The sequence below is a fragment of the Cupressus sempervirens genome, chromosome 2, assembly GCF_028749045.1.
Source record: "Cupressus sempervirens isolate cs-2001-9-10 chromosome 2, ASM2874904v1, whole genome shotgun sequence".
NCBI classification, from domain to species: Eukaryota; Viridiplantae; Streptophyta; class Pinopsida; order Cupressales; family Cupressaceae; genus Cupressus; species Cupressus sempervirens.
In genome coordinates, this window is record NC_143119.1 from 195,475,140 (window position 1) to 195,501,117 (window position 25,978).

At 32.3% G+C, this 25,978-nt stretch overlaps 1 pseudogene; it reads right to left on the minus strand.

Moving 5' to 3' along the window:
* Positions 1 to 1,369: 1,369 nt before the first annotated feature.
* LOC149571747 (alpha pinene synthase, chloroplastic-like) overlaps positions 1,370 to 25,978 on the minus strand; it is a 182,367-nt pseudogene continuing 157,758 nt past the window's right edge.

Here is a 25,978-nt window from a genome sequence, read left to right on the forward strand (position 1 = left end):
TTTCACTATTGATTTAAAGTATATGTAACGATCCTCATAGTATTCCATGAGGTAAAACCTGTTTATTTTTGATTTGTAATATTCCATGGTGATTAATGAACTTCCTATTATTATTGAGATTTGTCAATGTTTTATACAAAAAAATTATGTTTCGAAAATAATCGCCAATATTAATCATATTTAGAATTAAAAATTTAGAGATTCACCAAATAAAAATAATTTTGTTTTTTCAAAATAATGAAAGATTTGCCAATATTTTATATCTTTTTTTGGAGGCGACTTTCTTAAAGTTTACCCTGCCATCTAGAAAACTCTTTACAAAACTCATTAAATAGTGATGATCTTAACCTAGATCATAATGCATGTGGAGTAAGAGCATGGATAGAGAGGTGTATGCATGTCAACAAGAAGTTATATGCAAGAGAAGGATTGAGAACATATCAAAAGTTAGTGAAGGGTTCTATTATCATCTAATAGAAAAAGTGACCTAGTCATGGTAGTAAAGTGCAATGGAAAGACAAGTGATATTAGATAAGAGAAGAGGATCAATTAGCAAGGAAAAGACTTGAAATCAATGTATAGAGCAATCTGAGAGTCAGGTACTGAATCAATTTTAACTAACATGAATCAGGGTAAATCTCTTTACAGAGTGGTCTTAACAGATCTTTGTAAATCTCCTAATAGAGTCCTTACTTCATTATAAGTGTTAAATCCTCTAACAAGGTGAGACCTAGTAATCTCTTAAGCCTTTAACAAGGAAAACTCCTCATAGGGTAGATCATATCTTATGATCAAACATTGTAACCTTAACTAGTAATTTTATTACTATAGTAGTGAAGATTTGTGTGTGTCATCCCCACCCTTGTTTTACCTTCACATTGGAATATTTCTAGGTAACAAATATTGCATTATGTATTTTCATTTTCATACATTTGATTGATCAGATTTATATGTTACAACATATTTACATTACAAATTTTACATGCACAAGTTACTAATATATGTGAATGAATTGGTGAAAAGCTTTATGTGGTAAAGATTATAATTTATCCCCTCTTAGTATGTTGTTTATCCTATTTACACCTGCATAAATAAACACCATGTTACCTTGAAATGTCAAGTTTTTTTCAACTTTATAAGAGTGAAAATTTCAAGTGATAAAAATAATCATGAGATAAAAAAAAAGATTTAAAATATTCTTATCAAAATCACACACTCTATATTTTTGAAAGAAAAGTATTACTTTGTTAAAGAATGTATAATCCCCATATATTGATAATTTAGTAAACTACTCGACATTGTTTTAGATGCAATACATAAGAGGAAACTATTCCATTCTTGACAATGTATATATAATATATTTAAAATTTCACATAGGTATTGGTCCAAACATGGTTTTGGTGTAAGAGTTTTTGTCTTGATGCTTGAGACACTAATTCCATGTCTTTCTTTGTAGAAAAGTTGGATGCCCTTTGATATTGCAAATCCATAATCTTTCTTTATTCTTGGGACGTTATCATGCTTTAAATATTCCCAATTTAATTCTTTGAGTTTTTCATCAATCAAAGAATTGAAATACTCTAATGCATCCTCCTCAGTAGATCTAGGATTGTCTTTCAAATAACATGTTACACATAGTGATGCTTCTCCACAATCTACCTCAACCTTCAACAACAACCATTATGCTTTCATCAAATTTCAAATTAATCACTTTTAAATAAAATTAATTAATTCTATGAGTGAATAAATACAACATTTTGAAAGTTGAATTATCTAAATTTATATGCATACCTTGAAAGTATTTATATAATTTCTTAGTTTGAGGGCCAATCATAAAAGATCATTGAACTTTGATGGATAATCAATTTATTTTACTATATCATCATAGATGGGCACATCTAATGATAGTATAGGTTGCAAGGTTACAACATGAGATCCAAAGCTTACTTTTCCATTCTATAAATATTCCTCTAAAGATGATACATGCCCTATTGCAAGCCAAGTTTCCTCTTGCATGAAAGAATCTATACAAGCTTCCCACTGTACATAAATAATATTCCAAGTAAATATTAACAAGTTGAAATAAATAAATTAGTAGATAAATCTATTAAAAAAATTCAACTAGGAAAAGGGAAATAAAAAACATTGCATACAATAAACATCCACAACGCCTAATTAATCATACATTCTAATTATTAATCAAACCATTAAAGGAATTGAGACAAAGTGTATTGAAGAGAAAATAAATGAAAAAATAACTCTCTCAATTGCAACCTAAATATTAATCAAACCATTAAAGGAATTGAGACAAAGTGCATGGAATAGAAAATAAATAAATAAATAAATCCCTCAATTGGACTTCAATGCACATTATTTCTTCTCAAATTGATGGCTTATTTCTTACATTTTGATAAGTAAAAATACAAATAAAAGAAAAAAATTGACAATAACAAAAAGAGATTTGAAGGTTTATAGTTTGATAAATAAGAGAAATGGGATAAATTTTAAAAGTTTTGAAACTCAAAATTAATGGATAAGATCAAACTCAATCAATAGTCAAGATTGTAGGAGAGAATTCAGTTTCAGTAAATGAAAAGTTTATGATAATTGGAAGAGTTTCAATTTGGAAAGTCTCATATTGAAATTGGAAATTGTCATAGTTATGACATTTTATGATAAGATATAAAGCATAAAGAGAAATGAAATTCTGAAGGGAAGCTAAACTACTAAGAAATGAAAGGGGAAGGTGTCCGCTAGAAAGTAGGAGGCAAAGGTTAAATTACTAGGTGAGAATATTTGGACTTTTAAATTTTCAATACAAATCACATTTTAAAAAGATAACAAGTCAAATAAAATTTCAAGTAAATTCAAAGGGGGGTAGATAAGTTATATATATTTATAATAGTATATGACATATGACTTAGTATAGAGGATACATTATTGGTTATTTACCCTAAAAATGATGACTAATCAATTGAAAAGATTAAAAGAATCAATGCTAAAATTAATATGATTAGACAATGGGAAAAGGTTAAATTTATTAGAATATGATGCAAATTAGGAATGCATATTAGTAATATAAGGTTATGACTTAAAAAAATATAGAAAGGTAAACAACGAAAATAAAATACTATGTAATGGAAAACCCCCTTGTGCTCAATATATATTTTTAATTACATTGAGAATGAGGTTTTAACATGACTTGAAATAACTTTTCTATTTTATAGATTAGTTTTATTAACAATAAGTAACAAATATAATAAATAATTTATTAAAAATACATTCATGGTATACAAGGAAATATGAGGTCATATATATAAACACATTTGAGAAAGTGTGTTTTATATATAGATAACATTATGACTCATTTCCTTTTTAAATAAAAAAAGTTTATTTAAATTTATTTCACTTTTACTTGTTATGGTCATAGTAATGAATATCCAAATAATACTAACTTTTTTGCTGAAATGAATATATTAGTTAATTAAATACTTTTTCTACACTCTCTATATTAATATAATATTTAATACATATATGGAAAATTAATTATTTTTACAAACATACAACTTTACGCCATAGTCAAATGTGTCTCTTCCTCGAGTTTTTTTAGCCGCTCGAGCTACGCTCCTTACACCCTCATCAAAGATGTTGAATGCCATTTTCATATATTCTCGAAGTCCTTCTATGAATGTTAAATCCCACCTTCATTAAGCATAAGACAATCTATCATCACAATATGCATATGTGCAAAGTACATAACAAATATGGAAAGATAAAACAACATATGTATAGTTACTACTTTTTCTAGCCATTAATCACTTATTATGTCTACTTAATGTTATTATCAATCTATTAGTTATTGCATGGAAACCATGTTTCCTATATAAATAATAACTAAATCTTTAGCATACATATGTTTAATATCTTCTTGTAAGTTATACATACCTCTTGATGGCTTGTGTGAAGAGTTTAAGTTCATCCAAAATTCCATAAGTGTCATAGATATCAGCCAAGCAAGTGAGAAATGTAGTACATCTTTGCAAACCCAATTCTAAAAGTAGAATAATTTGGATAATTACACACTACAGTTGCTATAAATTAAAATTCCACATGGCGTTGTCAAGAAAACTCTAGTTTAGCTAGACCAGACTCTATTCACCATCTATAATATTCAAACATTATTAGATAAATTTGGTTCTCTAGTAATCAAATGATAAAAAATAAAAAATAGTATCTTTCATAGCATGATTTTTTTTACCTTGAGTGAATTTGAGGTTCACATTGTTGAAGTGAATAGATCATATCGAAGTTCATCTCTGATAGTTCTAAACTTTTTAAATTAAAAATACTACACCAATTCCAAATTATAATGTTCGAATATCTTAGACATGTTTAAAAAAATTAAGAAATACAAAATTATTTTCTAATAAAATAAAAAATTATATTGTGTATTTAAAAAAATATAAAAAATCCTAAGGTTTTGAATTAAAATATCACAAGTATGCTACAAGATATAAGATTTACCTGTTCATGGTCTTGGCATCTCCATATATGTCAATATAAGTCCTTACTTCCAATCTAGGCGCATTGGTATGCTAATCATACTTTAAATTGAATTTTATCTATGACACCATACAAATTATAATTCCCATTGATAAATAGATTGATACGATTAATATGAAGAAATATATGCAGGTTTATCAATTATACCTCTTTCATAGTATTTATATTATTAATGTTTGGTAGAGCTTGTTTTAAATTCATAGTAGAAAAGAACTTGGCATCACCCAAAATTTTCTCCTTAGGAAATGCAATGAGTGAAGCTCGATATAAATTTAAAATGCTCCTTAACTCCTCCTCATTTGATTGAATATTTGAGCATAGAAATTTCCCATCATTATCTTTGATATGTGACAACATATCTGATATGCCATCAAGTTAGACAAAACTCCATCCTTTGTTAATACAAATTATATTATAGTTAATATTGATATTTGGTAATTTTAGATTTCAACTATAATAATTAATAAAATTGGAAGGAAAATTATACTTTATAGATAAGTATAAAAATCTTTCAATTTGAAAATACAAAAAATAAATCACAATTCTACATTTATAATTTAATTACAAGAGTAACTACTTTATTTAAAAACTATATTCTACTAAACATTGAACCCAAATCTAATCATTTAAAACTAAATTACTAATTTAATCTATGAATTGGTGTGAACATTCTATTAATATGAAGTACAAGTACTCCTATTGGACAAGACAAATATTGGTAGATACATGATCATAGCCTTTTATAATTAAGTCCAAAATAATTCGTAAATCATAGAAGGCCATTAAGTCACAAGATCAAAAACAACATAATAAAATGTTTTATGATTCAAGAAATTTGTGAATATCACTTGAAGAGATACCCTATCTGTGGAGACGAAGAATTCAAAAACCCAAGGATGTTGTGTTAAGATTTGTGTAAGGACTTTCTCTACCACACCCAATGCTCTTGACCTTTTAGATAATTAAACTTTGATGTTTATTTTTTCAACATACATCTTAAATAGTATTTTTAATGAAATTGTTAGCAATAATTGTTGTTTAAAAAATTAGAGAAAAAAAAAAACATAAAAAACAAAAGAAGATAGTTCATGGAGCCATGTGTCATTTTTATTATTCATTTCTAGCCTCCATGCCTCCCCTATTCTTGAATGGAGGATTTTATAAACTATAGAAGTGTAGCTATTAGATATGGGAGCACAAGCCACAAGTAGAACCTCTTTGACTAAGAGCTAATGACAGAGGGGTATTCCCTTTGCCAAGTTTGCATCAAGCACTATCCCAATCTCATCTCTTTTGATGTTGACACATTTCCCTAAAGAAGAATTGATCCAAAATTGTTGGAAATGATTGAAAAAGATCATGAATGAAGAGAAACAAAATTGGTAAAGAATGTTTCAATCATTGTTTTGTCATTGATGTCAAACTTGCTACTTGCAGGAATGACAATTGCTTAAGTGATCCAAATACTATCAATTAGTTGATTGACAAGGAGGTGGCAATCAATAAGATGTAACTAGAGTACCTCGAGAAAGGTTGAAGTTATGATATTGTGATGAAGTATAAGGATCAGTTAAGCCATTGATGAAATAATGCATTGATGACATACTCTAAGATACAAAGGATGGACACACTGAGACACATGATGTAAGGATTAACTAAGTTCTAGTTGGTGTCGAGCAAGATTCAGGTGCTGAGCAAGATATAGGTGCTGAGCAAGATATAGGTGCCGAGCAATAGTAAATAATATTAAGAAGTCAAGTAACACAAAAAATGCTGAGCATCAATAAACCAATGATGCTGAGTTTTTGCATTATTTTGAAAAGTCAAAGATTCCCTAGATCCGAGTTGACATGGTAGTTATCTAGAATTTTACAAACTAGATAGAAGATAAGAATGATGAGATGGTGGCACAGAACACTATGTAAAACATGTTTGGCGAATGCTAATGGATTTATCATGAAGTTTCTAGATAGAAACAAGATATGGGACAGATACATTGTATCCTACCTAATCCATTGAAACCCTAAAGTGGAGAGGGAGATTTGAGTGGGAAATCAAGAACATAATTTCTTTATAAGGAGTTACAGGTCAGAGATCAAGAGCGCATGCATGAGAGGGAGTTGGTCATAAGTGTAATCATGTGAAGAAGCCAAGAGGAGTAAGAACAGAGCATCAAGACTCTGAATTGATCGAGTGACCAGAAAGAGCATTGGTATAACAAGTGGAAGAACTCAAGGAGATAGATCTTAAAGGGTGAACAAGCTGTTAGCATTGCAAGGGAGGAAAGCCAAGCAAAGAAAAGGACTGAATAGCGATCTAAAATCTGCAAGGTTGAAGTTGCAATCTATATCAAGTCAAAACCCTTCTAATACTTTCTTACCATTGTATTAGATATTGAAACCCTACATTTCTAGGTTAGCTTAATAGCTAGGTGGATAAGCCTCAAGAAAAGGATAAAGAAATCCATAGGAGAAGGATAAAGAGATCCTTAAGAGAAGGATAAAGAGATCCTTAGGAGGAGGATAGGAGATCCTTAGTGAGGGATGAAATATTATTTTGAGTAGGTGACTGTAAATCCCATAGACTTGGGTGAGCCTAAAAAATCTATGTAAATCCTTTAACAGGGTGACATTCCAAGTTGAATGTTCTTAAATCCTTTAACAAGGTCACATTTAAGATTGTGCTGTAGCCTTTAACAGGGCAGACCATCAGAAGTGGTTGAAATCAATTGTGCAGTTATTTTGTGGGTATCATCCCCACTCCAATTTTACTTTCTTATTCTTGGAGGGTTTCTGGGTTATCAAATCTTTAGTGTTATGGTGCGATGCATGTTTACTTTTCATGGTTGTTTAATGTTTAATTAAATGCATGATAATTTTAGTTATGTGCCATTAAGGATTTGTAGAAAAAGTTGTATTGGACATCATTGGACTTTGAATAACTGATTCACCCCCCCCGCTTAATTATTCTAAAGAATTATAACAATTGGTATCAGAGCTCACTTCTGATTTGTTTCAAGGTACTAGCAGTAGGAAGATCAAGATGTCCAAGAGAGAAGTTCCCAAGCTAAACAAAGACAACTTTGTTGCATGGAAAAGTCTGATGAAGCTACAGCTCGGATGAATAGGTGACTATGCAGAGACCTCTATCACAGTTGATCATGTAGACCCTGCAGGACCCCTCACTATAGATGACATGAGGAAGAAGAAGGAGCACAATCAAGCTATGTTAGATATTGCTTCAACACTAAGCTATGTTGAGTATGATGACATCAAAGGATGTGATACTTCACATCAGATGTGGAATACATTATCAAGAATCTATGGAGGAGATGATAATGTCAAGAGAGCCAAAAGAGAAATTCTAAGAGGAAAGTTTGATGATATGAAAATGGAAGAAGGAGAGAATGCTGCTCAATATAGTGCAAGAATGAAGGAAGTAGTCAGTGCCATAAGAAGCCTAGGAGGACAGTTAGTAGAAGAAACATTATGTAGCAAATACTTGAGAACTTTGCTTCCTATCTATGCTATAAGAGTATCAACCATCCAAGAGCTAAGGTGTGTACTAGGCAACACAATGATAGTTGAAGGTATAATTGGAAGACTCACTGCCTTTGAGCTATCCAACTTTGACAATTACAAGCTAGAAAATTTTCAATCTACATTCAAAGCTAAGATGAAAATGAAAGACAACAAGGAGGTTCAAACAAAGAAAAAGAATGGAAAAGGAAAGTATGTATCCAGTGATAGCAGCACTGATGAAGATGATGTGGACCAATTGGAGGCATTACTAGCAAGAATATTTCATAGAGGAAGAGGAAAATTCAAAGGTAACCTACCAATCATTTTTTTCAATTGTAATGAAGTTGGTCACATTGCAACTAGATGCACACAAAAGAAAAATTACAAGGATGGAGGAAACTTCAAGAACAAGAAAGAGGACAACAAGGACTACAAAGGTAAAGGCAAAAGATGATATATTGTTCAAGAAGACTCTGATGAAAATGATGATGGAATAGTCTATGTGGCTATGAAAGATGAATCAGATGAAGATGAAGCAACTGCACTGGTAACCTGCATGAACAAGAATGATAGATGGATAATAGACAACAAATGCTCTCATCACATGACTAGAGACAAAAGTAAGTTCATTACCTTTATTCAATATGAAGGAAATAGTGTTAGATTTTGTAACAATGCACCATGTCAAATCAAAGGGAAAGGTAGTATCAAGCTTACTGAAAATATATCATGTGATAATGCATACTATGTTGAAGGCCTAAATTATAACTTGTTAAGTGTCTCACAGTTAGGCAACATAGGATGTAAGGTTTAATTTGAAAAAGGAGTTGCTAAGATTTATGATTCTCAAGGAAGTCTAATAGGAAAAGGTGATTAGACTAAGAGTAATGTATTTTACGTAGACATGGAAGATGCTTCTTGTCTTATTGTTCAAACTGATGATGTATGGTTATGACACAAGAGGCTATGTCATGTAAATTTTGACAATCTAATAAGCATCAAAAAAATGAAGAAAGTCAGAGGTCTACCAAAGTTGAAGAAGCCTGAAAACACCATGTGTAAACAATGCCAACTAGGGAAGATGACCAAGTCAACTTTCAAAAGCAAGACTTATACTTCCAATGAAGTATTAGAGCTAGTTCATACTGACTTGTGTGGTCCTATTGAAGTACAAAGCTACAAAGGTGACAAATACATAATGCTATTTGTAGATGACTATTCAAGGATGATGATAGTCATGTTCCTAAAATAAAAATCTAATGCATTCCAAATGTTCAAATGGTACTTGGCCAGAGTTGAGAAAGAAACTAGAAAGAGCCTAAAATATCTTAGATCTGATAGAGGAGGTGAATTCACATCAAGAGAATTTGAAGAGTTCTGCTATGAAAGAGGAATTAAAAGGTAGACATCAGCACCCAGAACTCCACCTCAGAATGGTATAGTAGAGAGAAGGAATAGATCAGTTATTGACTGTGCCAAGACATTAATGATAGAGAAAAATGTTGCACTCAAGTACTGGAGAGAAGCTGTAAGTACTGCAGTTTACACACTCAACAGAGTTCAAGTCAAGAAAGGTACAAATGCAACACCTTTTGAATTATGGTATGGGCATTCTCCTAATGTAAAACATTTCACAATATTTGGATGCAAATGCTATATATATAAAGAATCTAGGAATGGAAAGTTTGATGCAAAGAGTGAGGAAGGCACATTTCTTGGTTATTCTACTAGAAGCAAAGCTTATAAGTGCTTGAATGGTAACACTAAAAAATAGTAGAAAGCACAAATGTGAAATTTGATGAGCTTGCAGAAGTTCAAAGTGTTGAGAACACCAAGGAAGTAGAAGAATACAAGAGATTTGTATACTTTTATGAAGGTATATCTAATAATGGTGTAGTTGCTACTCAGAATGACAATCAGCAACAAAATCTCGTATCTGTCGAGTCACAGATAGTGAATGTTGAACAAAAGACACATTTAGAAGCTGAGTTGCAGAATACAAAAAATGTTCATTCAAACTCTGAGAACAACCAATAAGAAGAAACTTAACAAATACTTGATGAAAATATACATGAAGATTCATATTCTGAAAGAGACAACATTCAAACAAGGAAAGAACCTATATTGGCAAAGTATGTGAAAAGACATCATCCTGCAGATCAAATTACTGGAAACAAAGAGGCAGGACCAATGACAAGGAATAAACTCAGAAATGAAACATGTCTACTTAGTAATATGGAACCAAAAATAGTAAGTGAAGCCATAACAGATGATGACTGGTATAATTCTATGAAAGAAGAAATAGAACAAGTTGAGAAGAACAAGACATGGACCTTAGTCTCAAGACCAGTTGATAAGAATGTGATTGGAACCAAGTGGGTGTTCAAAAACAAGTTATATGAGAATGGTGAAATCGCAAGAAACAAGGCAAGATTAGTTTGCAAATGATATGCACAAGAAGAAGGACTAGATTATGGAGAAACTTTTTCTCTAGTTGCCAAAATGGAAGGAGTAAGGACCTTACTGGCATATGCAACCTTCAAAGGATTTAAGGTCTATCAGATGGATGTAAAGTCTACATTTCTTTATGGTATACTTGAAGAGGAAGTCTACATAGAGCAACCATAAGGTTTTGTTGATGAAAAGAACAAAAATAAGGTATGCAAATTACACAAGGCTCTATATGGATTAAAGAAAGCCCCTAGAGCTTAGTATGAGAGACTTCACAAGTATCTAGTGCAAATAGGATTTGAAAGAACTGATGACAACAACAAAATGCACATCAAATTAGAAGAAGGTAAGGATATTCTTGTATCTAAAATATTTGTGGATGATATAGTTTTTGGAGGAAAGGAAGTACTGTGCAAAAGTTTTGCTGACAAAATGAAACATTAGTTTGAAATGTCTATGTTTGGAGAAATCAAGTTCTTTGTAGGATTGCAAGTACATCAACTAAAGCATAGCATATTTGTGACACAATCAAAATACATGAAAGAGATACTCAAGAAGTTTGGATTGGAAGACTCCAAACTTGTCAGCACACCAATGGCAATAGGACATAATTTATCTAAAAATGATGAATCAGCTGAAGTCAATCAAACAATGTACATATCCATGATTGGAAAACTACAATATATTGTACATAGCAGACCAGACATAGCACTAGTAGTTGGAATAGTGGCTAGATTCTCTGCCAATCCTAGAGAAAATCATCTCACAAAAATAAAAAGGATAATGAGGTATCTCAAAGGAACTAATGATTTTGGCCTATTTTACAAAAAGAATGAGAAGTTTGAGCTCAATGCATACACAGATGCAAATTGGGGAGGCAACATTGATGACAAGAAAAGCACAAGTGGAGGAGCATTATTCTTAGGTAAAAGGCTAGCTACTTGGACTAGTAAGAAAAAAACATGCACATCTTAGTCCACTGCAGAAGTCGAATATGTGGTAGCAACAGTCAATTGCACAAACATTGTGTGGCTCAAACATCTATTGAAAGGAATGAAAGAAGAGGTAACTAAACCTATGATACTGTATTGTGACAATACAAGTGCTATAAACATATCCAATAATCTAGTAATGCATGCAAAAACCAAGCATATTGCAATCAAGTATCACTATGTCAGAGAATTGGTGGAAGACAAACAAGTGAAGATGGAGTACATTCACACAAAGGAACAACTTGCAGATATCTTCACCAAACCATTGCCTAAGGATGCTTATGAATATCTTAGATGCAAGTTGGGGGTAATGTCCCTAACTCAAGTAGTTTAAAGCAAAATAGAAGCTTCCCTGCATCAACAGGAGTAGATCATTGAAATATTAGAAGAATGATGCAGAGGATGACAATAGGAGCAAAAACTCTAGATCAGTCACAAGAATGGTGATAGAGGGAGAAAAATATGAAGACGCAAAGCCTCTATTTAGCATGTTAAAGATGCTACATCTTTGGCATTTATGCCAAATAGAGAGATATAGGAGAAACTGATCAATACAAAGGAAGAGGGAGATATATATGAAGGATCAGGAATATAGAGTAAGGATGCAGTAGTCCAGAGGGAGAAGCAGAACAAAGGATTCAGTTTGTATTAGAAAAAGACAACGTATGTAATTTTTGTGGTAACTAAGTTGATCAGCTTAATCATTTGATCACTTTGGTTTGCCATCAATGCCAAAGAGGGAGATTGTTGGAAATGATTGGAAAAGATCATGAATGAAGAGAAATGGAATTGGTAAAGAACATTTCAATCATTTTTTTATCATTGATGTCAAACTTGCTACTTGTAGGAATGACAATTGCTTAAGTGATCCAAATACTTTCAATTGGTTGATTGACAAGGAGGTGGCAATCAATAAGATGTAACTAGAGTACCTAAAGAAAGGTTGAAGTTATGATATTGTGATGAAGTATAAGGATCAGCTAAGCCATTGATGAAATAGTGCATTGATGACATACTCTAAGATACAGAGGATGGACACACTAAGACACATGATGTAAGGATTAACTAAGTTCTAGTTGGTGCCGAGCAAGATACAGGTGTTGAGCAATAGTAAATAATATTAAGAAGTTGAGTAACACAAAAGGTGCTGAGCATCAGTAAACCAATGATGCTGAGTTGCTACATTATTTTGAAAAGTCAAAGATTTGCCAGATCTGAGCCAACATGATAGTTATCTAGAATTTTGTGAACCAGATAGAAGATAAGAATAATTAGCTAGTGGTACAGAACACAATGTAAAACATTTTTGGCGAATGCTAATGGATTTATCATGAAGTTTCTAGATAAAAACAAGATATGGGACAGATACATTGTATCCTACCTAATCCATTGAAACCCTAAAGTTGGAGAGGGAGATTTGAGCAGGAAATCAAGAACATAATTTCTTTATAAGGAGTTATAGGTCAGAGATGAAGAGCACATGCATGAGAGGGAGTTGGTCATAAGTGTAATCATGTGAAGAAGCCAAGAGGAGTAAGAACAGAGCATCAAGACTTTGAATTGATTAAGTGACCAGAGAGAGAATTGACATAATGAGTGGAAGAACTCAAGGAGATAGATCTTAAAGTTTGAACAAGCTATCAGCACTACAACGGAGGAAAGCCAAGAAAAGAAAAGGACTAAATAGTGATTTGAAATCTGCAAGGTTGAAGTTACAATCTGTATCAGATCAAAACCCTTCTAATACTTTCTTACCATTGTATTAGATATTGAAACCCTACATTTCTAGGTTAGCTTAATGGCTTGGTGGATAAGCCTTAGGAAAAGGATAAATAAATCCATAGGAGAAGGATAAAGAGATCCTTAAGAGAAGGATAAATAGATCCTTAGGAGGAGGATAGGAGATCCTTAGTGAGGGATGAAAGATTCTTTTTAGTAGGTGACTGTATATCCCATAGACTTGGGTGAGTCTAATAACTCTATGTAAATCCTTTAACAGGGTGACATTCCAAGTTGAATGTTCTTAAATCCTTTAACAAGGTCACATTTAACACTATGCTATAGCCTTTAACTGGGCATACCATCAGAAGTGGTTGAAATCAATTGCACAGTTATTTTATGGGTATCATCCCCACTCCACTTTTACCTTCTTATTCTTGGAGGGTTTCTAGGTTATCAAATCCTTAGTGTTATGGTGTGATGCATGTTTACTTTTCATGGTTTTTTAATGTTGAATTACATGCATGATAATTTTAGTTATGTGCCATTAAGGATTTGTAGAAAAAGTTGTATTGGACATCATTAGACTTTGAATAACTGATTCACCCCCCCCTCTCAGTTATTCTAAAGAATTTTAACATAACTTCACCAAATGTCTTTGAGCCCATCGAAAACCCCCCTTTCATAACCAACCTCAAACATCACACACTAAGGAAGAAATTAAGCATGAAAGAATAAGTAAATTTTGACTGTTGAACACTTTTAGCATAGGAATCAAGCCTTAGTGTGTGATTCTTAAGTGATCCACCCTTTCCTCAAATATTTTTTTAAATAAAAAAGAAAGCTTCTCCATCAAAATAAAGGAATTTATTTTATCTTCTTTCAAAAAATAATTTTTCCTAAAAGTATATTTTATATTCTTAAATTAAAAGAAAATTTGCACTCAAATAGTTCTATAAAGAAATACACCCTATAATATAACAAATAAAATAATATAGTGAACGATGTGATTAAAACACAAATGATTCCAATTTCATATATAGTAGAAATGGGATACGTATACACATATTCAAGAGCTTCTTTTATCTTAGTTTGGAAATGGTGGTCAATTCCAAGTTGTTCAACTTCATCTACCATTGAAAGACATTTATAGAGATCATCTGAAGATGAAGTGTTTTGAGGAAGAGAATTGAACATCCCCTTTACCTCCCTAGTTATCTTCTTAGCTCGTTCAACATTTGAGGGAGCTTGATAAGACCATAAAAGAAAAATATAGTACAATGCCTTATTAAGATCAACAAGACTTGTAAGTCCAAAAAGATAAGGAGTATAATAACATAATAAAAAAATAAACAAGGTGAAAGTAGTCTTAAATCATATGTTTTTGGAGGGATTAAAGGAAGTCATCATGCCACATGTTGGGGTGATGATTTCTAGTGTTATGTGTGAGTCCTTCATGATCACTACCAACATAAGTTATTTTGATCATTATATCAATAACTAAGCCGAACCTATTTTCAAAGCATTCATTCACATGGTAACTAGGTACCCTACTTTGGATTGACAAAAGAGCATAAGGAGTGGAACAAAGAATGATATTGAAAACTTGATGAAGGAAAAGTGGAATAGTTGTGGCATGTCAATTGATGACATCAAGGATCCATCAACTAAATTTTTTGTTCATGTGATTGCACACAAGTTCTATCAATCAAGTAGATTGAAGAGCATGCCCTATGTTACAACTATTTTAGGCTACAAAATAGTGAAGAAAGATCATTCATATGATCTTTCTGAGCTACAATTGCATCAAATTACAGAGAACCTAGAGGTAGTGAGAAGAGAAAAGAACACCTCTTGTAAGTTTGGTTCCGTACTAGTTTGCATATTTCTCTATGTACAAAATTATGTTCCTACCATTGGAATGATTGTATGGGATAGGAATAGGACTACTATAGAGCAACTAAATGACCTAATAAATATATTAGGAGAGAATTTTGAGGTAGTAATGGGCAACTACTTTGAAGAGTTCAAAGTTAAAATGAATAACAAAATGAGGATTCCAAAATCAGTTGTGGACAAATATTATGATGAAATATGTTTCATTATAGACACATATTTTGTGTATGCACATGAAGCATTACCGAGGGTAGCATGGCTAAGGCCAATGCCCTATGAGTTAAATATAGATGATGTAACAACAATAGTTACTACAATCTTAGTAGAAGATATTGATGCTAGTGTTGAGTAGTTTGAGACATATGAGATTGTTATTGTCAAGTTGACTATTGAATCTGGTAGACTGAAGGTAGGAAAGAAAAGGAAAAGAAAGGTTGTTGAGGCTAGTAAGAAAGAATAAGGAGGAGGGTCTAGAAAACCCTCAGAGGCTAAGGAAGGAAAAGGAAAAGATCTTTTAGTTGTAAAGCCAAGGGCCACCAAAAAAAATAAGGGTTTTATAATTAAACCTAAGGTGTAGGAAGACTTGAAGAAGGATGTACAAGAATTGGTGACACAATAGAGGCCAAAGGGCAGGGTGATCAACATCAAAAAGAGGTCAACACAACCTGCTATTGGGCTATTACTTGGAAGTCCCTCAAAGAATAGTAAACTAATTGAAGTCCATGCAAAGCCAAGGAGAAAGCTAATTGTTGCACAAGAGGAGGAGGAAGATGAAGAAAAGATCGAGTTTGATGAGACTAACAAACTTCAAGTACTGAAAGACTCCCTCCAACGATTGTGGATCAAGTATGCCCAAAACTAGTAGAATACAAAATAATAATGGGATTCAAAGACATTTAATATGATTCTTTGAACAATGATAATCAAGTTAAGATTGAAGGCACACTGATTCATATAATGATCGAGTTTAGGAACACACCCCTATAATTAGTAATTGGATTTCTAGTGGAATTGTACAAAAGAGTAGATTCCAAGTGGAAATGACATGTATTATCCACTGAAAAAAAAAAAGAGAAACAACATTTGCACAAGTTATGCCAGATTTAAGGAAGATGCACATATCTATATCCCTTAAAGATTTTGTTAAGAAGTTTATGCCAAGGGAAAGGGCAAACAAAGTTTTGAAGAATAAAGCTCATGAAGTTGAGAAAGATAGCATTCAGGTATGGAAAGAAGCATTTGTATTTATTACTCCATCTATAGAAGTGAGGGAAGGTTGAGATGTCATTGAATTTGAAGATGAATATAAGCAAGAAATGGCTAAGCTAATAGAAGAGATTCAAAAACTTGTCAGTGAGTATGAATAGAAAGACACTATAACAATTGAAGATGACACTGACACCGCTCCACCTAATCCAAACGTACTAAAAGAAGAAGAAATTCAAGGTTTGATGAAGGAATCAATCAAAATTTGTACTAACCCAATTTTGTTATAGATAGTTGAATATCTAAAGCTTTAAGTCAAGAAGACTGATGATGTTACAATCACATCAATAATAGAGGCTACAATTTTCAAGCAAATTTGTAAGGCATTAACTATATATATGCCGCCAAATTGTGTGCTAATTTTGGAAAATTTTGCAAAATTTGATAAATATTTATGCACTCAATTGGTAGAAGATAAAATTAAATAGAAAGAGCATGAGGCTACTCAAGTTCATATTCAACTATCGAGTGCAAAGGTTGTAAAACCAAAAAATATGACACCTACACAACAAGTGATTTCTACACCAGTGTAACAACCAAAGTTGAGATCAAGTGGAAAGGGGAAGCAATTAAAACTATCCAAGCGATACACCCTCTAGATCTCAAGATCTGACTCATGTAGACAAGGAAGATGATGAGTTACTGAACCTTGATGAGTTTATAACATTACCTATGTATGATTTGAATAATCTTATGCTAGAGAAAATGCAAGAATTACAAATCTTGTTGAGTTGTAAGGAAAAATAAGAATAACTAAGAAGGGAGTAAAAAAGAAGACAAGTAATTCATACTACAAAGATATTTTGACAACTATATTTGGAATCACAGATGTGAACAACCAACATAGAATTTTGGATCAACTAGTGTATGTAGTTAACACAATTTAGAAAAATGATATAGAGACAAATGAAAAGTTATTACAATAGTCTTAGAGAATAATGGAGCATAAATTATTATAGAAAGCCTCATAGGAACTTTTATAGAGACAAGCCAAGCTTTCTACATCTATTACATAGTTGGAAATAATTTTGATGACCATCAATTCTTTATATTTGAAATTGTGTGATATAGATTTCTTTATAGAAAATAGTACACATTCATTAGAGCTATTTCATGTGGATATAAGAAAGAATGTTATTACATTGGGAAAGAACACAAGTTCAAGCTCATCCTCTTATAGTGAACTGACATTCAATCAAAAGAGGCTAGCCAAGCTCATGACATTGATTCAACTTCAATTATTGCCACATATAGGGAAAGTTTAGAAGGTAATTTTTTTTCTATAGATATTTTAAAGAAAGAGACACATTTTCACACATTATAGGATTCGTTTATTGAGCTACCGAGCTAGAAATTCAATTTCAAAATTTGGAACAAGTATGGGAGAGATGGAATAAAGACTATGCCAATATTGTGGCAAGTCATCAACAATTTTTTAAAAAGTATCATTTAACTCCAACAACCCCAAGTTCTATCCACTAGTAAAATTTGGTACCTTTTTTGACAAAAAATGGTCAAAATTTGGACCCATGTTGGTTGCATTTATGACCAAATGGTGCATCATAATTTTTGTCATCAAAATTTTGACAAACCCTCCAATTTGTCAGAATTTTGAATAAATAGTTAGTTGAAATAGGCTATATTTGGTATGACCATTATTGGTGGCAGTTGGTAAAAATTTTGAGCAAACTTTTTCAAAATGGCCACCAAAGTGTGGTTGAAAGTTTGACCAATTCTGGTCTATCAATGACTAGGAAGCCATACTCATGATCAAAGAATTGGTCAAAAATTTGACCAATATGAGTCAAAATGGACACTAAATTATGGTTGAAAGTTAGACCAATTTTGGTATATCAATGAACACAATGCCATACTCATGTCCAAAGAATTGGTCAAAATTATGACCAAAACTTGGTGGAAATGTCGACCAAGATTGGTCAAAATTTTGACCAATCTCATTTGTTCTAAAAAAATACAAATGAGGTGAAAGGGCATGACAAAAGCCCAATTGAGATGAAGAATGTTGGGGAAATATGTTAGAAGAGAGTGATAGTGATGAATTTTGAAGATTTTTGGTTGATGAAAGGCTGAATGAAATTGGTGGCCAAGGTGTTAATTTGCATAATGTCTCTTGACATTAAGGTCAAAGTTTGTTTATTAGTGACACACTTAGTCAATTGGTTAAGCTACTATTGAGCTTATCTGGCAGTTTGTAGTGTTAACTGAGTAATCTAGTTACTACCAAGGCCTACAGTTGCTAATGAGTTTTAGAATCTACATTCAATTCATGCCAAGCAATATATATTGAGTTGATCAATGATAGTGCTAACTAAGCTTCACAATATTAATTGAGTTGTATAGTGTCAATCGTGGTCACTAATTTATACTAAGCTTATATTATCAGTAATGTGAATCTAGTATTGATTGGTCCAAGACGTGTTAACCAAGTGATTCAATTTATACCGAGTTCACAGTGTTAGTGTTGATCGAGCCATACAATTTCAACCAACTGATTCAGTTTATATGTTAAGTTTCATAGTGTTCACCAAGTCACAAGTGCTAACTGAGTTCAAGATACTTAGAAGTGATTAATATGCACCAATCTTCTACATCTACTGAGTGCACGACAATGCCAAGTGTTGAAGATATCTGGCCAGAAGTAAATTTAGATGAAGTTGATAAAGCAATCAAAGAACTATTAGAAAAGAATTCCAATCTTAAAGAAGAAATAAGAAAGCTGAATGGAGAACAAGAAATCTAATCAATAAGATTATGTGAAGTCATGGAAGAAAAAGAAAAAACCAAAGAAGAGATAGAAGAAAAGAACAATGAAATTTGACATTTATCCCTTTAGCAAGAAGACTTCATTAATAAACTCACTAATAAAAATGAAGAACTCATGAATCTAAGATTAGAGAATGAAAGATTACAAAATGATCTAAACACTGAAAAGAAAACCAATGAAAGAATGCTGAAATCTCAAGAAAGCATGAATCAGTTGAATGAGAAAAATCAATATAGACACAAAGACAAAGCATGAATAGGATACACAAAAAAAGGTGAAACATCAAAGCAAGGAGTTAAAAAAAATCAAATACCTACTTGCAATTATTGTGGTAAGTTAGGTCATACATCAAGCAAACATTAGACTAATGGTAAAGAAAAATTCAATGGAAAGTGTTACAATTGCAGTAAGTGTGATCATAGAGCAAATGAATGTAAGGAGACACTTAAGTTTGAAATTAAATGTCAAAATTGCAAGAAACAAGGATACAAATCTTCTGAATGCAAAACCAAGATATTGAATCCAGAAAAACAAGTTGTAAAAGCTATATTTAGATGGGACTACAACACATGGTGTAGATGCCACTACTGTGGAGAATTTGGGCACATTGGAGAAAATTGTGTAAAAAATCACATTAGGAAAAGAGACACCACTAGAAGATGTTTTATTTGTATAGAACTTGGATATCTTACCAAGAACTGTATGAACACTAGAAGAATTGAAGATGAAAAGAAAGAAAAAGTTGACAATATTAGAAAGTAGATGAAACAATAATGGATACCAAAATCTTCTAAGAATGCAAGTTTGAGTCATGAAGCAGATGTCACTCAAGAATTGGGTGACTCAAGCATCTAAACTTAAATTCCCATAGGAATAACTAGAACTAAGACTCTGAAGAAGACATTTCACATCAATTCTAGCTAGCAAGAAGAAGAGATCCATATCAACATTCAAGATGTAAAGGGATCACTGAGTGATTGCAAAAATTCAAGACCTTACTAAGATAGGTTGGGTCGCAAGACCCTATCAAGCAAGGTTGGGAGACACTGAAACATTGTGTAGACATCAAGCTACAAATGACTCTATCAAGAATTAAGGTTGAACTAAGTGGAAGACAGTCTATTATGGAATGAGTGAATGTACTAAGCATTTATGATATTTGAAAAATGAAAATTGTTAAAAGGAAGGAAATCAAATTCATTTTTCACTGTGAATTTTTGAGAGCTATTTGCAAAGATCTATTTCTATGCTTCTAAGTAATCTATGTGTTTTTTGTTGAAGATTTTTGTGTTTTCATAAACCCTACCGAGAATGGCATCTTCCAACAATAAAACTAGGAATTGATTGGAAATCACTAGACTTCAAGTTGAGTCTAAAAATTGTAGAAGTGCTTGACCCAACTAGAGCTCAACCATAGATTCTACCCATGGTATTACTCATTCATGATATCTATTCATATTTTTACTATTCAATTCAAGAACTTGGAACCCTTGAGATGGATGAGACTCTAAAAAAATTATGTGTGGATGGTGTGTTGAAACTCAAGCATCAACATTTGGAGACCAAGGGTTTAACACAAATTTTGCATATTCCCCAAGACTTTCAAATAAAATTGATAAGGCTTATCCTCAACCATGTACATAATGTTTAGTTATGGTTGGAGAAACCTATTCAAATTATAAAGAAAATGATTAATAGAATCATAGGGCTCTCGATGTTGAACAAAGCCAAGACTACCAAAACCCTAGGTCAGGTAGAACTAGAAAACAAGACTCTTGTCAACTGGGATCAAAGGCGAATGAAGATCAACAATGTAATTGAAATGGAAATAAAATTTTGAATTCATGTGATTTTTCATAAGATTTAAAACTCTAGTCATCTCAACAATGTCTCATGTGAGGTAGTTGATTTGGCTCTCAAGGTAGTGAAGAACAACATGTCCTTTGACCTTGCTGAGTTAATGCTGAATCAATTCAATAAGAACATGGAGAGCATCAGAACTTCCAAAAATAATGTGTGTAAGTTTTGGTTTACTCTTAACTTTTCATTCTTCTATCTATAAAAATTCTTCCCTTCTAAAGGTTTAGTTGTATGGAGAAAAAATGTACTAGTTTTATATCAGACTAATGAATATATAGTAGAGATGGCTAAAAACTTTGTTAGTATCATGAACAACTATTTTGATTCATTTAAGGAAAATATGAATAGTAGATATAGAATACCAAAGAAACTTATAGAAGACTACACACATGATATTTGTTTCATGGTAGATTGTGACAAAGTGTACATTCAAGTAGTCAGACCTAGAGTGGTGTGGGTTAAGCCTCTAAACTATGAGGTTAACATTGATGATGCTAAGGCTATCATTGAAGCACTACTAAATGAACCTATAGATCCCAAGGCCACATATTTTGGTACTTATGAAGAAGCCAGGGTGAGTATAGAACTTGAATTAAGCTTCCTCAAGTAATTAAAAAAGGAAAGAAGAGGATAGAAAAACTAAGGCAAACAATTTCTACTCTCCTATTGACTAAAGGAAAAGTAGATGATGTGGAAGAAGATGAAGTAGAGGATGAAGCAAAAGAAACAAAATATGAGGAAGAGGAGCCTATAAGAAAGAAAGGTAAGGTTATCATAACCAAACCTACCAAGTCATCTATTGCTATATTCACAAGAAGAGCATCAAAATCTAGAAATAATTTGAAGTTAGGTGAGGAGGACACTGAGAAAATTATGTTCAAGAAGCTTCCACCTACATTTCAAGAAAAAATAAAGGAAATAGAAGGAGGAGTTGGAATGGAAAATTTCAAATCTCTCATATATGAAATTGGGAATGCAGATGAGAAAAAGTAGATTGAGGACACGATGATGAGAAAATTGGGTAAATGGAACTACTCTCCTGATCAACTTTCTCTACAAATTCCTAAGGAGCTTTTGCAAGCAATCGAACCCAGATGGGAGAATGCAATGAAGACAACAAAAGACATATTTGAATAGACTTTGAGGAAACTCATGCCAAGTCTTAGTGATAAAGAGGTGAAAGAATCCATGAAGGAAAATGAAGAAAAACTCACTCTTAAATTCAACACATGTCTTATGCTGATAAAAGACATAGAATTTGTGGAAAAATTTGCCACTACCACATGGAAGAACATTTACAAGCTGCATCAAATGAGTAAATTTTTTGTTCATGTTAGTGATAAAGATGATGAAGATGATGAAAATGTTGATGAAAAATATGTGGAAAGAAAATATGATGTAAATCCAGATGATGAGGAAGAACATGAAGCAATAGAGGAGAATCTCCCTGAGATTAAAAGTATTAAGGAACCTGACCTAGAAATATTACAAAAAAAGTAATGCCCTCATTTCCTCATTCTTTGAGAAAATCTTAAATGCCATCAAGCTCTAAGAAAGCTTCTTTTGAGTTGGCTGTGGAAATCACTTCAAAACCAAGCACCCAACCAATCTTTGCACTTGTTCAACTGACTACCATATTGATTAAAGTGATCAACACTTCATCCACTGAGAAACAAGTGCCACCATCATCAAATTTTACTATGCAACACCAAGTTATTTATATTGTTAGTGAAATATCTACTTTTTTTGCTATCCCTTCTATTTCTACTATTGTTACAATTCCAAGTTTTCATATAGCAAGTACCAGGATAGTTCAGAATAAGTCTCAACCAAGTTCTAAAGTTTCAAATAAAGATAAGGGTAAAGAAGAAGATATTGATCTAGATGAGGATATAGTTATCCCAAATTGAGATATCTCTACCCTAAATCTTGATCAAATGAAAATCATGGGTGAATTATTGCAAAAGAGAGCTAGGCAACATAATCTTAGAGATGAGAAGAGTAGGGAAAATCAAGTGCTTGAAGATGTAAACAACATATTTGTAGATGCACTATGTATTGAGGTTGATAGTACACAACCTATTTTGATTAAATTAGCTGAAGTTGTCAAAAAATTCAATGAAGATTAGAATGGAAAAGATAAGTTGCTACAAAGAGTAGAGAGGAGACTTGAGAACAAAGTATTGGAATAAGTACTAAAGAAAATTGCAATAAATCAAGTAGAATTGTCTACTATTCTCATTTCCTTGGAAACATATGCAAATAATGTAACTTCATTATCTAGTAAGTTGTGTGATACATCTATCTTCACCCAAGGAATCAAAGAAAAATTATCTAAGATAGATGAATACTTGAAGGCAAGTGCACACCAGTTGTCACTTGACCCAAGATATAGATCTGCTCACTATTCAAAGATCAAATATTAGACAAATTTGCAAGTAAAATTATTAAGGGAAGAAGCCAGGATTAGGGCCACACTTGCCAACATCCAAGGCATGATTCTCCTAAACATGGATGCATTGCAGAGACACATTGCACATGCCAAGACACTCATCCATGAAAATAACTTCTCCATAGCTGATCACATGATTGAGTTATTAGTAGAAGTATAGATTGCATGTCATGAAAGCAAGCTATTATAGGAAAATTGGGACAAGAAAATGGTATTGATTTTGAAGGTACATTATAACTTCCTGTCACATTTTGGCATTACCATATAGCATACACCTTTGGTATTTATGTCAAAAAGGGGGAGAAGTGTGTGTGTGTGTGTGTGTGTATAAGGGGGAGAAGTATATATAGATGGATGTATATATGAAGAGTATTGGGGATAAGTATATGTGATATATGTGTGGGGGAGTAGCATAGTATTAAACAAATACATGTATAGATATTCAAAAAAATCTTTTACAAAAGAAATTTTGAAAAATCTAAAAAATAGAGTATGTTATTGAGTTTAAGACATGAGATGAAGATAAAAAGAATGTTTTGACCTAAAAATTTTGAGTATTTAGTTTTGGATTGATAAGTGCTTTGTCACTAATGCAAAAGGGAGAGATTGTTAACATTAAGGTTAAAATTTTTTATTAGTGACTTACACTTAGTCAATTGGTTAAGCTACTATCGAGCTTATTTGATAGTTTGCAATGTTAACAAAGTAATCTAGTTACTACCAATTTCTACAGTTGCTACTGAGTTTTAGAATCTACATTTAGTTCATACCAAATAGTATCTATCGGTTGACCAATGATAGTGCTAACTGAGCTTCACATTATTAACTAGGTTGCACAATGTCAACTATGGTCTCTAGTTTAAACTAAGCTTGTAGTATCAGTAATGTGAATCTAGTGCTAACAAAGCCAAGAAGTGTTAACCAAGTGATTTAGTTTATATTAAGCTCATAGTGTTAGTGTTGACCAAGCCATATAGTGTTGATTCATTTTATATTCCAAGTTTTATAGTGTTCACTGAGTCACAAGTGCTAACCAAGTTCAGGCTACTTGGAAGTGATTAGTATGAACTAAGATTCTATATCTGCTGAGTGAATGACGATACTGAGTATGGACACTAGTTGTTGAGTATCAGAACCTAACTGAGTTTATCTTCAAAATCTGAGTGCCAACACTTGGGCCAACTTTGTGATCTTGATGAAAATCTATGTTGTAGCCAACTTTGATGAATTGTGATTTGGATTGGTATATATGTAATGTATTATATCATATCCAAATATAGAAAAAAATATAAAGCAAATATAAAGACTAGAAGTGCAAGTTGCGAAGGCTACAAGCAATATAAGGGACAACAAGGATATATCTATCAAATCAAGGTGATCTTTACGTTTCAAAGGAATCTCAACCAAAAAATTTGAGTTACAAATCAAAGATCAAACATTGGTTCATCCTAACAGGTGCATTAGTTAAATCTTTTAACTGGGTAGACTTAACAATATTTGACAAATCTCTTTACCAAGTACATACTTCATTGTATGTTTTGTAAATTATTTCACATGGTGTACCTAGCAATCCTTATTGCTCCTAATAGGGTAGGTCATCATAAGTGAGCAATTATAAATCGTAACTGACCAACTTTGTACTGTAGCACTAAAGCTTGTGGCTATCATCCTCACCCCAGTTTTACTTTCTATTTGGAAGGTTTCTAGGTCACCATATCTTGTGTCAAAGTGTTATTAATGTTTTATTTCTTTTATTCTCTTATGCATGCAATTAAATCAAAATATTTTATGAAGGATTAATTGGTGAAATAAGTTGAATTTTTATTGGTTCCTTATTCACCCCCCCTACTCCCAGTAACCTTGCCTACCTCATATTTATAAAAATGTCTACCTGTGTGTTGGAAATTTGATTTAAAAGATCATTTTTGTTGAAGATTAAAGAAGGAGATTGTTGTAAAAGAATGTTTCAATCATTATTTTACCATTGATGTCAAACCTACTATTTGTAGGACTGATATTTTTTATAAGAGTCAAGCACTATCACTTAGTTGATTGATGAAGAGGATTTGATCAACAAGATGTAACAAGAACACCTAAGGGAAAGTTTGAGTTATGATGTTGTAATGAAGTGCAAAGATTAGCTAAGACAATGGTTAAGTAGTGTATTGATAACATACTCAAAGAGATAGAGGATGGTCACATTTAGACATATTGGAAAAAGAAGTTGTAACAAAGTTAACTACAAAGCTTGAAGCCAAGAAAATCAGTTGAAGCTGAGCAAATTCTTAATAGAAGCCGAGTAAAAGACATTTTTAGTTAGTGTCGAGTGATCTTCAAGTGTCGAGTAAAATATCAGGTGCCGAGCATCAAGAAAAACATAGTTGATGCCGAGTAACACATTATGTGCTGAGCACTAGTATTTCAATAGTGCTGAGCTGCTGCATTATTTCAAATAATGAGATTTTCCAATTCA